Raw genomic sequence first — 12,430 nt, 5'->3', positions numbered from 1 at the left:
TTCAAACAGGTTCCAAGTACAAGGGTCAGTCGGTTAAAGGGTCAAATTTCTCAAGGGCCATAGTTAATAAGGGTCAGCATATCCCTCGCCTCAGCTATCTACTCTCTCAAAGCATTGGAGAGTAGACAATCTGCCCTGTCACCTCAACTCTCTGCCCATTCTCTACTTACTCTCTAATCGTGGAACAAATAGAGAGTTGGACTCTCCACTAGGTCCGCTAGGGATATGCCCTAGAGATTTCCTTACATCACCGTAAAAACCATAGACGCATGGTAAAATTCATAGACGTATGATAAAAATCATAGACCCATGGTAAAATTCATAGACGCATGGTAAAAACCATAGACGCATGGTAAAAACCATAGACGCATGGTAAAAACCATAGACGTATAGTAAAATAAGCCTTAGATGCATTGTAAACGTCTCCTTGGGTGCATTTTTAATTACCATATACCGTGTGTCTAGACACTGCCAAAAACGATAGCATTCAGGTTCTAGATTCTACCGGCAATCGTCAGTGGACATTCGGAACTTATGGGCAAGGACATGGGGAGATGGATAGACCATCGGGGATTGCGTTGACCACGAGTGGCAGAATTGCTGTTGTGGATTTTGGGAATAACTGGGTGTTGATAATATGAAGTGTTGGCGTGACGAGGTTTTTGATTGAATCTGTGATCAAGAGGACTGTTTTTTTTTTTGAATCGGTTGATGTTTTAAGAATTCACATGTTCGTTGTGTCTTATGAAGCATAACATTGTAATAATTTTATATTTGGTTGTGATAAGGGCTTGCAACAATCTTATTTGTCATATAAAATATAATAGGAAGAAAAAACTAACAGTTGTAGACTGATTAAGTTGAAAATTAATTCTGTTCCATCAGAGCCTACATTTTCGCTGGGAGAGATTGCAGTGTGCGATACAATGACTGGAATTGTTGAGAAACATCTTCTGGACAAGACTTTCTACATGTAAATCTGTCGTCGAAATTAGAATAAACTTTTTCCAATGATTTTTTTTTTGCAAAATATAATTTGTTATTTTTTCCTTCGTCGTCTCATCTTTTTTTTTAGATTCACTCGTAGTAAAAAAAATGCAATTTTCTCGTTCATATTAAAAAAAAAAACAAATATAAAATGAACCGCTATTTCGGAGCAGAAAACAAAGGTAATTTGTCAGTTGTAAAATTATCTTGATAATGAGTGATGATAAGTGAAAATGTCGAAAATAATTCCAAATTGGACCTTTTTGTTAATTGCAAAAAGTTCCCCTCAAACTTCCTCTTAAACTCACTCTTTCCGGGGTTAAATGCCTCATTAATTTTATTATATAATTAATTGTAAAGTGTAAAATGAAAATGTTATTTTATTTTACAGGTTCGACGAGACAGAATCTATTGATTGTGAGAAAGACTGAGGATGAATTTAATCCAATAGTGGACTCAATTTCAATGCGATAAATAAATCGAGGTGAGATCGATAACGCCAAATTTTAACCGAAAATTAACAATATATTTTTCTTATCTCTACTCCAATCCAATATAAGATTTTAGTTCTCAATTTTCACATACATAAATGACGTTTTTCATTGGAAATTAATTGAAAATTCGAAGACCAGCTAATTTTTAGTTTCTTACTGATTTATTATAAAATTTGTCATCTTCAGCATTCAGACATTGGAAAAAGAAATACTTTTGAATATTTTTGAATTTGGATTCCATTTCTGGCATCAGATCATTCATGAAATTTACCTCTTGTTATGGAAATTGAACATTACTACAATTAAATTTTTAATAGACGAAAGTATCAGTGTCTCATACTGTCCAAGGAAATATTTACTAATGTTAATTATTTTTTTTACAGGCATGGAGCCGAGTAAGTCGAATGGGAAATTAAATCATGATAGATCGTGGATTGATTCTACTCCGATCATCAGCTACTATCAACTTGTCATATTTAAAATTAAATTATACAAGTGTATAAAACAAATTGTACGAAAGTAACTGTATTTGATTAAAACTGATTAGAGATTCAATTCTTATGAATGAATTATGAATTATGAATTAATTAAGAATAATAGTGTCAACTTATTTCTGGTATTTTCGTTACAACGTTATTGCAACTCTCGTTGTTGTAAAATATGAGGCGATCATTGATATTTCCCTTGCAGCTTGAATTGTCAAACTCGTTGTAACAATTGAAAATTTGATTCAAATGAATTCTTACTATATCAAAAAATTCAAGACTTCGCTTCAATCTGAAAAGCAAAAGTTTACAAAAATTTCATTTCAATTTGTGGTTTTTGCAAATTTCAATATTTTTTACATGCAATTCTACGAGCAATTTTGAAGATGTCTGACAATAATGAAAATACTCGATAATTTTTTGGGAAATATGTTATAAAATCTATTCTATGATTGAGAGAGGGAAAATCAGAGGAATCATCACATCAACATTATCATGAGTCTCACTATGCAGCTTATAAAAAACCTCGACCACCGCCTAAGTTTATACTAATTTCGACGACACATTTACATGTAGAAAGTCTTGTCCATAAAATGTTTCTCAACAATTCCAGTCATTGTATCGCACACTGTGATCTCTTCCCGCGAAAATGTAGGCTCTGATGGAACAGAGTTAATTTTCAACTTAATCAGTCCAAATACAAAATTATTACAATGTTATGCTTCATAAGACACAACGAACATGTAAAATCTTGAAACATCGACCGATTCAAAAAGAAAAACAGTCCTCTTAATCACAGATTCAATCAAAAACCTCGTCACGCCAACACTTCATATTATCAACACCCAGTTATTCCCAAAATCTACAACAGCAATTCTGCCACTCGTGGTCAACGCAATCCCCGATTGTCCATCCATCTCCTCATGTCCTTGCCCATAAGTTCCGAATGTCCACTGACGATTGCCGGTAGAGTCTAGAACCTGGATGGTATAGTTTTTGGTAGTGTCTAGACACACGGTATATGGCAATTACAATACACCCAAGGAAAAGTTTACAATGCATCTAAGGCTTATTTTACTATACGTCTCTGGTTTTTACCATGCGTCTATGAATTTTACCATGCGTCCATGGTTTTTATCATACGTCTATGAATTTTACCATGCGTCTATGGTTTTTATGGTGATGTAAGGAAATGTCTAGGGCATATCCCTAGCCGACCCAGTGGAGAGTCCAACTCAGTATTTGTTCCACGATTAGAGAGTAAGTAGAGAATGGGTAGAGAGTTGGGGTGACAGGGCAGATTGTCTACTCTCCAATGCTTTCAGAGAGTAGATAGCTGAGGCGAGGGATATGCTGACCCTTATTAACTATGGCCCTTGAGAAATTTGACCCTCTAACCGACTGACCCTTGCACTTGGGACCTGTTTGAACTCCCGGAGCTCAAACTTTTGGACCCTGGAATGTTTTCAGCTGAGAATACTCTGATATTTCATTTGAAATATTTTAATTCTATCTTTGTGACCCTTATAATTTCAGACCCTTCAATTAGAACTCTCAATGATTCTGACCCTTGCAAATATTGAAAAGTGTAACTTTTGACCCTTAAACTTTCAGACCCTTAGACTAGTCGTACTATCTACTCTACTGTTGTATAGAGAGTAGATGGTTTGGATCGGATGCGTGGTGGGGGCTACTGTCTACTCTCTACTCGTCTAGAGAGTACATAGTTGGCGCCGGGTGCTTAGTGGAGGCATTCAGACCCTTATAATTTTAGACCCTTATCGTTGCTTATGGGCCTTGTTTCTTGAACCTCAATGGTGCTGACCCTTGAAAATGATAAAAGTTAAATTTTTGACTCTTAATATTTCTGACCCTTAGACTAGCCGTCCTATCTACTATGTACTGTTGTAGAGAGTAGATAGTTGGGAGCGGATACGTGGTGGGGGCTACTCTCTACTCTCTACGCGTCTAGAGAGTAGATAGTTGGCGGTAGGTGCGAGGTGGGGGTATTCAGACTCTTATTTTCTTTAGACCCTCTTCATTCCTCATGACCCTAAAAATTTGACCCTAAATGGTGCTGACCCTTGAACATGTTTAGAGCGAAATTTTAGACTTAAAATTTCTGACCCTTAGACTAGTCGTACTATCTACTCTCTACTGTTGTAGCGCCGGGTGCTTGGTGGAGGCATTCAGACCCTTTATTTTTGAGACCCTCATCGTTCCTCATGACCCTTGAAACATGACCCTCAATAGTGCTGACCCTCGAAAGTGATAACAATCAAATTTTTGACCCTCAATATTTCTGACCCTTAGACTAGCCGTACTATCTACTCTCTACTGATGTAGAGAGTAGATAGTACGACTAGTCTAAGGGTCAGANTTGTTATCACTTTCGAGGGTCAGCACTATTGAGGGTCATGTTTCAAGGGTCATGAGGAACGATGAGGGTCTCAAAAATAAAGGGTCTGAATGCCTCCACCAAGCACCCGGCGCTACAACAGTAGAGAGTAGATAGTACGACTAGTCTAAGGGTCAGAAATTTTAAATCTAAAATTTCGCTCTAAACATGTTCAAGGGTCAGCACCATTTAGGTTCAAATTTTTAAGATCATGAGGAATGATGAGGGTCTAAAGAAAATAAGGGTCTGAATGCCTCCACCAAGCACCCGGCGCTACAACAGTAGAGAGTAGATAGTACGACTAGTCTAAGGGTCAGAAATTTTAAATCTAAAATTTCGCTCTAAACATGTTCAAGGGTCAGCACCATTTAGGTTCAAATTTTTAAGATCATGAGGAATGATGAGGGTCTAAAGAAAATAAGGGTCTGAATGCCCCCACCTCGCACCTACCTATCTACTTTCTAGACGCGTAGAGAGTAGCCTCCCAACTATCTACTCTCTACAACAGTAGATAGTAGATAGTACGGCTAGTCTAAGGGTCAGAAATATTAAGGGTCAAAAATTTAACTTTTATCATTTTCAAGGGTCAGCACCATTGAGGTTCAAGTTTCAAGGCCCATCAGCAACGATAAGGGTCTAAAATTATAAGGGTCTGAATGCCTCCACGAAGCACCCGGCGCCAACTATCTACTCTCTAGACGAGTAGAGAGTAGACAGTAGCCCCCACCACGCATCCGATCCAAACCATCTACTCTCTATACAACAGTAGAGTGGATAGTACGACTAGTCTAAGGGTCTGAAGGTTTAAGGGTCAAAAGTTACACTTTTCAATATTTGCAAGGGTCAGAATCATTGAGAGTCCCAATTGAAGGGTCTGAAATTATAAGGGTCACAAAGATAGAATTAAAATTTTTCAAATGAAATATCAGAGTATTTGCATCTGAAAACATTCCAGGGTCCAAAAGTTTGAGCTCCGGGAGTTCAAACAGGTCCCAAGTACAAGGATCAGTCGGTTAGAGGGTCAAATTTCTCAAGGGCCATAGTTAATAAGGGTTAGCATATCCCTCGCCTCAGCTATATCTACTCTCTGAAAGCATTGGAGAGTAAACAATCTGCCCTGTCAACCCATTCTCTACTTACTCTCTAATCGTGGAACAAATACTGAGTTGGACTCTCCACTGGGGCCGCTAGGGATATGCCCTAGACATTTCCTTACATCACCGTAAAAACCATAGACGCATGGTAAAATTCATAGACGTATGATAAAAACCATGGACGCATGGTAAAATTCATAGACGCATGGTAAAAACCATAGACGCATGGTAAAAACCAGAGACGTATAGTAAAATAAGCCTTAGATGCATTGTAAACGTTTCCTTGGGTGCATTGTAATTGTCATATACCGTGTGTCTAGACACTGCCAAAAACTATACCATCCAGGTTCTAGACTCTACCGGCAATCGTCAGTGGACATTCGGAACTTATGGGCAAGGATATGGGGAGATGGATGGACCATCGGGGATTGCGTTGACCACGAGTGGCAGAATTGCTGTTGTAGATTTTGGGAATAACTGGGTGTTGATAATGTGAAGTGTTGGCGTGACGAGGTTTTCGATTGAATCTGTGATCAAGAGGACTGTTTTTTTTTTGAATCGCTCGATGTTTTAAGATTTTACATTTTCGTTGTGTTTTATGAAGCATAACATTGTAATAATTTTGTATTTGGTTGTGATAAGGGTTTGCAACAATCTTATTTGTGATATAAAATATAATAGGAAGAAAAAACTAACAGTTGTAGACTGATTAAGTTGAAAATTAACTCTGTTCGCAGCGTGCGATACAATGACTCGAATTGTTGAGAAACATTTTCTAGACAAGATTTTCTACATGTAAATCTGTCGTCGAAATTAGAATAAACTTAGGCAGCGGTCGAGGTTTTTTATAAGCTGCATAGTGAGACTGATGTTAATGTTGATGTCATGATTCCTCTAATTTTCCCTCTCTCAATAATAGAATAGATTTTATAACATATTTCCCAAAAAATTATCGAGTATTTTCATTGTTGTCAGACATCTTCAAAATTGCTCGTAGAATTGCATGTAAAAAATATTAAAATTTGCAAAAACCACAAATTAAAATGAAATTTTTGTAAATTTTTGCTTTTCAGATTGAAGCGAATTATTGAATTTTTTGCTATCGTATGAATTCATTTGAATCAAATTTTCAATTGTTACAACGATTTTGAAAATTCAAGCTGCAAGGGTAATATCAATGATCGCCTCATTTTTTACAACAACGAGAGTTGCAATAACCTTTTAACGAAAATACCAGAAATAAGTTGACACTGTTATAATTAATTAATTCATAATTCATAATTCATTCATAAGAATTGAATCTCTAATCAGTTTTAATCAAATACAGTTACTTTCGTACAATTTGTTTTATACACTTGTATAATTTAATTTTAAATATGACAAGTTGATAGTAGCTGATGATCGGAGTAGAATCAATCCACGATCTATCATGATTTAATTTCCCATTCGACTTACTCGGCTCCATACCTGTAAAAAAAATAATTAACATTAGTAAATATTTCCTTGGACGGTATGAGACACTGATACTTTCGTCTATTAAAAATTTAATTGTAGTAATGTTCAATTTCCATAACAAAAGGTAAATTTCATGAATGATCTGATGCCAGCAATGGAATCCAAATTTAAAAATATTCAAAAGTATTTCTTTTTCCAAAGTCTGAATGCTGAAGATGACAAATTTTATAATAAATCAGTAAGAAACTAAAAATTAGCTGGTCTTCGAATTTTCAATTAATTTCCAATGAAAAACGTCATTTATTGTATGTGAAAATTGAGAACTAAAATCTTACATTGGATTGGAGTAGAGATAAGAAAAATATATTGTTAATTTTCGGTTAAAATTTGGAGTTATCGATCTCACCTCGATTTATTTATCGCATTGAAATTGAGTCCACTATTGGATTAAATTCATCCTCAGTCTTTCTCACAATCAGTAGATTCTATCTCGTCGAACCTGTAAAATAAAATAGCATTTTCATTTTACACTTTACAATTAATTATAAAATAAAATTAATGAGGCATTTATCCCCGGAAAGAGTGAGTTTAAGAGGAAGTTTGAGGGGAACTTTTTTGCAACTAAAAAAATGTCCAATTTGGAATTATTTTCGGCATTTTCCCTTATCATCACTCATTATCAAGATAATTTTACAATTGACAAATTACTTTTTTTTTCTGCTCCGAAATAGCGGTTCATTTTATATTTGTTTTTTTTCCAATGATTTTTTTTTTGCAAAATATAATTTGTTATTTTTTCCTTCGTCGTCTCATCTTTTTTTTTCGATTCACTCGCAGTAAAAAAAATGCAATTTTCTCATTCACAGCAAACCAATTGTTTACTTTTATTATTATCATTATTGAGGTCAACACTGATGTCGTCGAAATGGAGTATTGAAAATCCGTCCGATTCACTTGTTTCCTCCCCACTTCCACGTCATCGCTGAAGCATGAACTGAAATAACAAAGGCACGAACCCACCCATTCATTTCTGGCCTATACTCCGTGCAACACAGCAAAGAGACCACCGTATACTTGGCGAACAAATTCCATATTTTTAAAAAATAATGATTATAATCTTTAAGAAATAATTTAGAAAAATTTAGAAATGCATTTTCATAATTTGGAAACAAATAGTTATTTATTAATTATTGAAAAACTGTTGAACCGTATACTTAGCAAACATTGACCAAAATTTAAAAAAAATACTTTAATCAATGTGAAAGTATTTGAAAATAATAGTGGAAATGTTTTCCCCATTTGGAAAACTAATATTGTATTGATAATCAATGAAAAAAGAATGCCCGCAATATTGTTCTAGAGTTACGTGACCGAGTCTTCTCCTTCTATTCCTTTACCATTCTCTAGCTCATGTCCGTCACGTGGACCTGGATATCACCCTTATCAGAAGGAAGTCTCCAAGTTCTTCCAGGAGAACCCCCTGAAGACCTTCCTGGCCTCCACTCTGGAGCAGATAGAGCGCTTGAAGTTCACGAGTGCAGCCTCCAAATCCCACCTGAAAACTGAAGAATACCTGCACAAGCGCTACACCATCAAACTGATTGAAATGCGAAAGCCGCTGCACATATTCACGATGATCCTGGATCCAACCTGCCTGTAGACCTCCGAGAGCCTCTACTCGAGCATCTGCGGAGAGCCCCGACGCCTCTCCATCTCCAAGAGCCACGAGTACAAGGAGATAATCTCAAAGACAAAATCCGAAGGAGCCAATCTGCTGTCCACCTCGTGATTCTCGGCATGAGAAAACACTCTGAGCTCGTCGACGGCGCGAGCATCGTTTAGACCTGGCAGAGCGAAGTTCGAATGGGAATGCAGGATACCCTAGGGCACAAGTGCCTGAGGGAGAGCTCCCTAGAGGACGGACCACTGCTTCTCTCCTGGATGCTAGGGAACTACGCAATCGAGCCTGAAATCTCAGAGACTGAGCCAATTCCGACCTTTCGGAGTTGGTGCAGTCCACCTGGACATCTTCAGGTACCTCCGGGGTCTCATTATCAAACCCATCATCTCGAATTAGGGGCCAATGATTTACCTGAGTTTGATGAGGTGCGAGCCTGAGGAGAACACGTGCTTCAACAGCTTCGATCCAGACAGACTGGAGATTGAGGATCGGGATGACAATGATGATGATGCTGATGAGAATGGATATGACATGGGAGTCTATTCTCGAGTTGAAATCGTGTGTTCGATTTCGGCAGATCGCATGCGACCCATAAAGCGTACTGAGTCGCATACGACTTGTCGAATTCGATCGTACGATTTCAATTCGAGAATAGGCTCCATGACTGTCAAGCGTAAGAGATTCGAGGATAATTACGATGATTGCAAGAGAGAGTAACCTAATCGCAGTCCGGTCCATCAAATGGACACACCTGAGAGCAACTGCTTCGTTGATTGGAAAGCTGTTCAAGTCGGTACTGAAATCACTCGACTCTGCTCTTTATGGATGATTCAGGTCAATTGTATTCGCATTGTTCTATTCACTCGTTTGTCGTTAGAATTTTAAATTGATAAAAATAAAGCAATTTTCAGCAGATCAACGCTTGTCTTTTTTTGCTTTCACCAAATTATTAGGCTCCTCTATTCGTAACTCTATTATCCTATATTTTTAATGGTATTTATCATTCACCTTTTACGATACAGTAGAAAAATCGAATTCAAAGTACTAAAGAATCGTATGCCTCAGTCTATCATTTCCCTTGATTTTTGCAGTTTTGTGAGCATGAGCATTTAAATTACCACCAAGTATTTTAACCAGGCAAGTGCGAAGTTGGGGTCGATGAGTTAAACAATTTCGTGAAGATTATTTTAGGAATACGAGATATTAGAAAATTAGTTTTGGAAGTGAAAGAAAAGAATTTTATTGATTATTTTTTGTGTCATTTGCTATAAAATAATTGAAACATTTTCACTTGAAATTGCAGGAAAAATTCCCAAAATAATCTGTGAAATATCTCTACTCATCCCAAGTCTCCTCAACTTCTGCCAACATTTATAACAATTTGATAAAAAAAATGAATCAGTGAAAAATTCGTCAAGTGTCAATGAATTTTATTAATTTGTAAAAAACACAATGCGTGAACAACGATTCAATTTTTTCTTCATCATCTCATTTTCGAAGATAAAAGAGCGAGAGAGAGGGGTGGGGGTCATAGAGGTGGGGTCACGTGATCCATTATATATGTCCATCTTTTTTTATTAATAATTATGGACTTTATATTAGTTTTCCATATGAGAAAAACATTCTCACTATTATTTTCAAATTATTTTACATTGATTAAAGTTCAACTTTTTAAATTTTGGTCAATGTATGCCAACTATACGGTTCGACAGTTTTGCAATAATTATTAAATAATTATTTGTTTCCAGATAATGAAAATGCTTTTCTAAATTTTTGCAAATTATTTCCTAATGATTCCGATAATTATTTTTAAAAAATATGGAATTTGTTCACCAAGTATACGGCGGTCCGGATTGAGACCGCTAGTTACCGATGGCGGCGCTCGTTTTCACCAATATGGACGATTTTAGGCTTCTCATATACACGCTGACACAAGCCAAAATGGGGTTGGATACTGTCTGTGTGCAGCCCAATATCCGCCATTCATAGGTGGCGTTTTGACATTTAGCGTTTCCAATAGCAGGGGTTGAGGTCACTTAATGTCATTTATTTATANTTGGATTCTTGTTGAATAAATTTCCGAACACAGATTTTATACAAAATAAAACTGATAATTTATTCGAGAATATATTTTTAAACTGTTAAATATTGTGACAACTCTGATTCAAAATAATTTCTAAGATGTTTATATATTTCGAGTTTCGGACAGAGGTTCTGTTACACGATGAAATTAATACTAACTAAAATTGTGGAAGTCCTCAGTTTTATGTACCTGAGGGTGCAAGGAAAACTGGAGGGGATGATGACTAACATTGCCATTTTTGGGCATACTTGAGGGAAGGTTTGGGACTCGTGACGTCAGAGGAGTGGTTNATTCATAGGTGGCGTTTTGACATTTAGCGTTTCCAATAGCAGGGGTTGAGGTCACTTAATGTCATTTATTTATACGAAATTTTTACAAGGAATCGACTGTAAAAAAAATTAAGAGAATGAATGATTGAATTTGGAATAAAATCAATTTTACTTACTGCCAATTTCTCCCTCGAAGAGAGAAATCACTCGGCATGTGCCAACATCGGCGGACCTTCTCCTGGTGCAAATCATTAGTAAATTTTTTGCTAATGATTGTAATCAACCATAACCCTTTCTACCTGTCAGAATGCAAGGTGATAGAACACTGCACACAAGTATTCCTCCGTGCTCGAAAAAAAAACGAATGTACCCATTGATGCTTAATAAACTGTAACTTCGAAGCATTCAATGTTCATTTATTGGGATAAATAATGGAATAATAATATGGACAACGATATAAACAACGGACCAGAGTGTATGTAAATATTAATGTCGATAACGTAGGAACTACCAATGATCTGCGGGGCGAGGGGGGGGTTGACAATGATTACTTACCGCAGCTTTAACTAATAAATGATGATTGTACAAACGATAATAATATCAAATTCGTAATGTACAAACGATTTCCTTTGAGATAGACCCCTAACTTGAGCTGATTGAACAGTTTGAAATTTTTGTCGGCTAGAATCATGCCAAAACTTCATTAATTTTTTTAAATTAATTGGTGGGTGTACAAACAAAAAAAATCACTGTACAATCATGTACTAACGATGTACAATCGAGTACATAAGATCATTTTTCTAATTAGTGACCTATGTCGGCTAGGTACCTGGGGGTTCGGGTGCGTAACTCGGCAGTAGCAGTCTCGCTGTGACAGGGACAGGTTAAGAGGGGATTTTTGTCCTCCTTGTACTCAATGGTTACTTTATGTTTTTCAGTTGATATATTCGCCGACTAATTAGTATTAAGGGTGAAACAAAGACTGTTCAATGGAGAATTAAATTCGCCATCCATCAACTCCCGTTTCATCCCTTAATCTCTGCAATAAAAAAATTAATATTGCGACGAAAGTGTTGGATTCTTGTTGAATAAATTTCCGAACACAGATTTTATACAAAATAAAACTGATAATTTATTCGAGAATATATTTTTAAACTGTTAAATATTGTGACAACTCTGATTCAAAATAATTTCTAAGATGTTTATATATTTCGAGTTTCGGACAGAGGTTCTGTTACACGATGAAATTAATACTAACTAAAATTGTGGAAGTCCTCAGTTTTATGTACCTGAGGGTGCAAGGAAAACTGGAGGGGATGATGACTAACATTGCCATTTTTGGGCATACTTGAGGGAAGGTTTGGGACTCGTGACGTCAGAGGAGTGGTTAAGGATTCTGGCGTCGTTAAGGTTTATGATGGTCTTGGGTATTTCCAGGAGTTTATTGCGGTTCTCGGGAATTTTAGTTAATGAGGGAAATGGCC

At 36.5% G+C, this 12,430-nt stretch overlaps 3 long non-coding RNA genes across 3 annotated transcripts; 1 reads left to right on the top strand and 2 right to left on the bottom strand.

The window, feature by feature from the left end:
* The first annotated feature begins 1,081 nt into the window (after window positions 1–1,081).
* On the top strand, window positions 1,082–2,050 carry LOC107039899. Its single transcript, XR_001460982.1, has 3 exons — window positions 1,082–1,169; window positions 1,379–1,471; window positions 1,865–2,050. It is a non-coding gene; the product is annotated as an uncharacterized LOC107039899 (long non-coding RNA).
* A 4,682-nt stretch (window positions 2,051–6,732) lies between these two features.
* LOC107039900 lies at window positions 6,733–11,462 on the bottom strand. Its single transcript, XR_001460983.2, has 3 exons — window positions 11,123–11,462; window positions 7,320–7,412; window positions 6,733–6,925 (listed from the first exon to the last, which is right to left on the bottom strand). It is a non-coding gene; the product is annotated as an uncharacterized LOC107039900 (long non-coding RNA).
* LOC107039901 lies at window positions 7,728–10,643 on the bottom strand. Its single transcript, XR_001460984.1, has 2 exons — window positions 10,465–10,643; window positions 7,728–7,907 (listed from the first exon to the last, which is right to left on the bottom strand). It is a non-coding gene; the product is annotated as an uncharacterized LOC107039901 (long non-coding RNA).
* Window positions 11,463–12,430: the final 968 nt, after the last annotated feature.

This window comes from Diachasma alloeum, unplaced genomic scaffold, assembly GCF_001412515.2.
Source record: "Diachasma alloeum isolate Michigan unplaced genomic scaffold, Dall2.0 Dall_scaffold_00310, whole genome shotgun sequence".
NCBI lineage: Eukaryota > Metazoa > Arthropoda > Insecta > Hymenoptera > Braconidae > Diachasma > Diachasma alloeum.
Note: the sequence above shows the minus strand (reverse complement) of the source record. Positions and strands in the feature narration are given on the sequence as shown.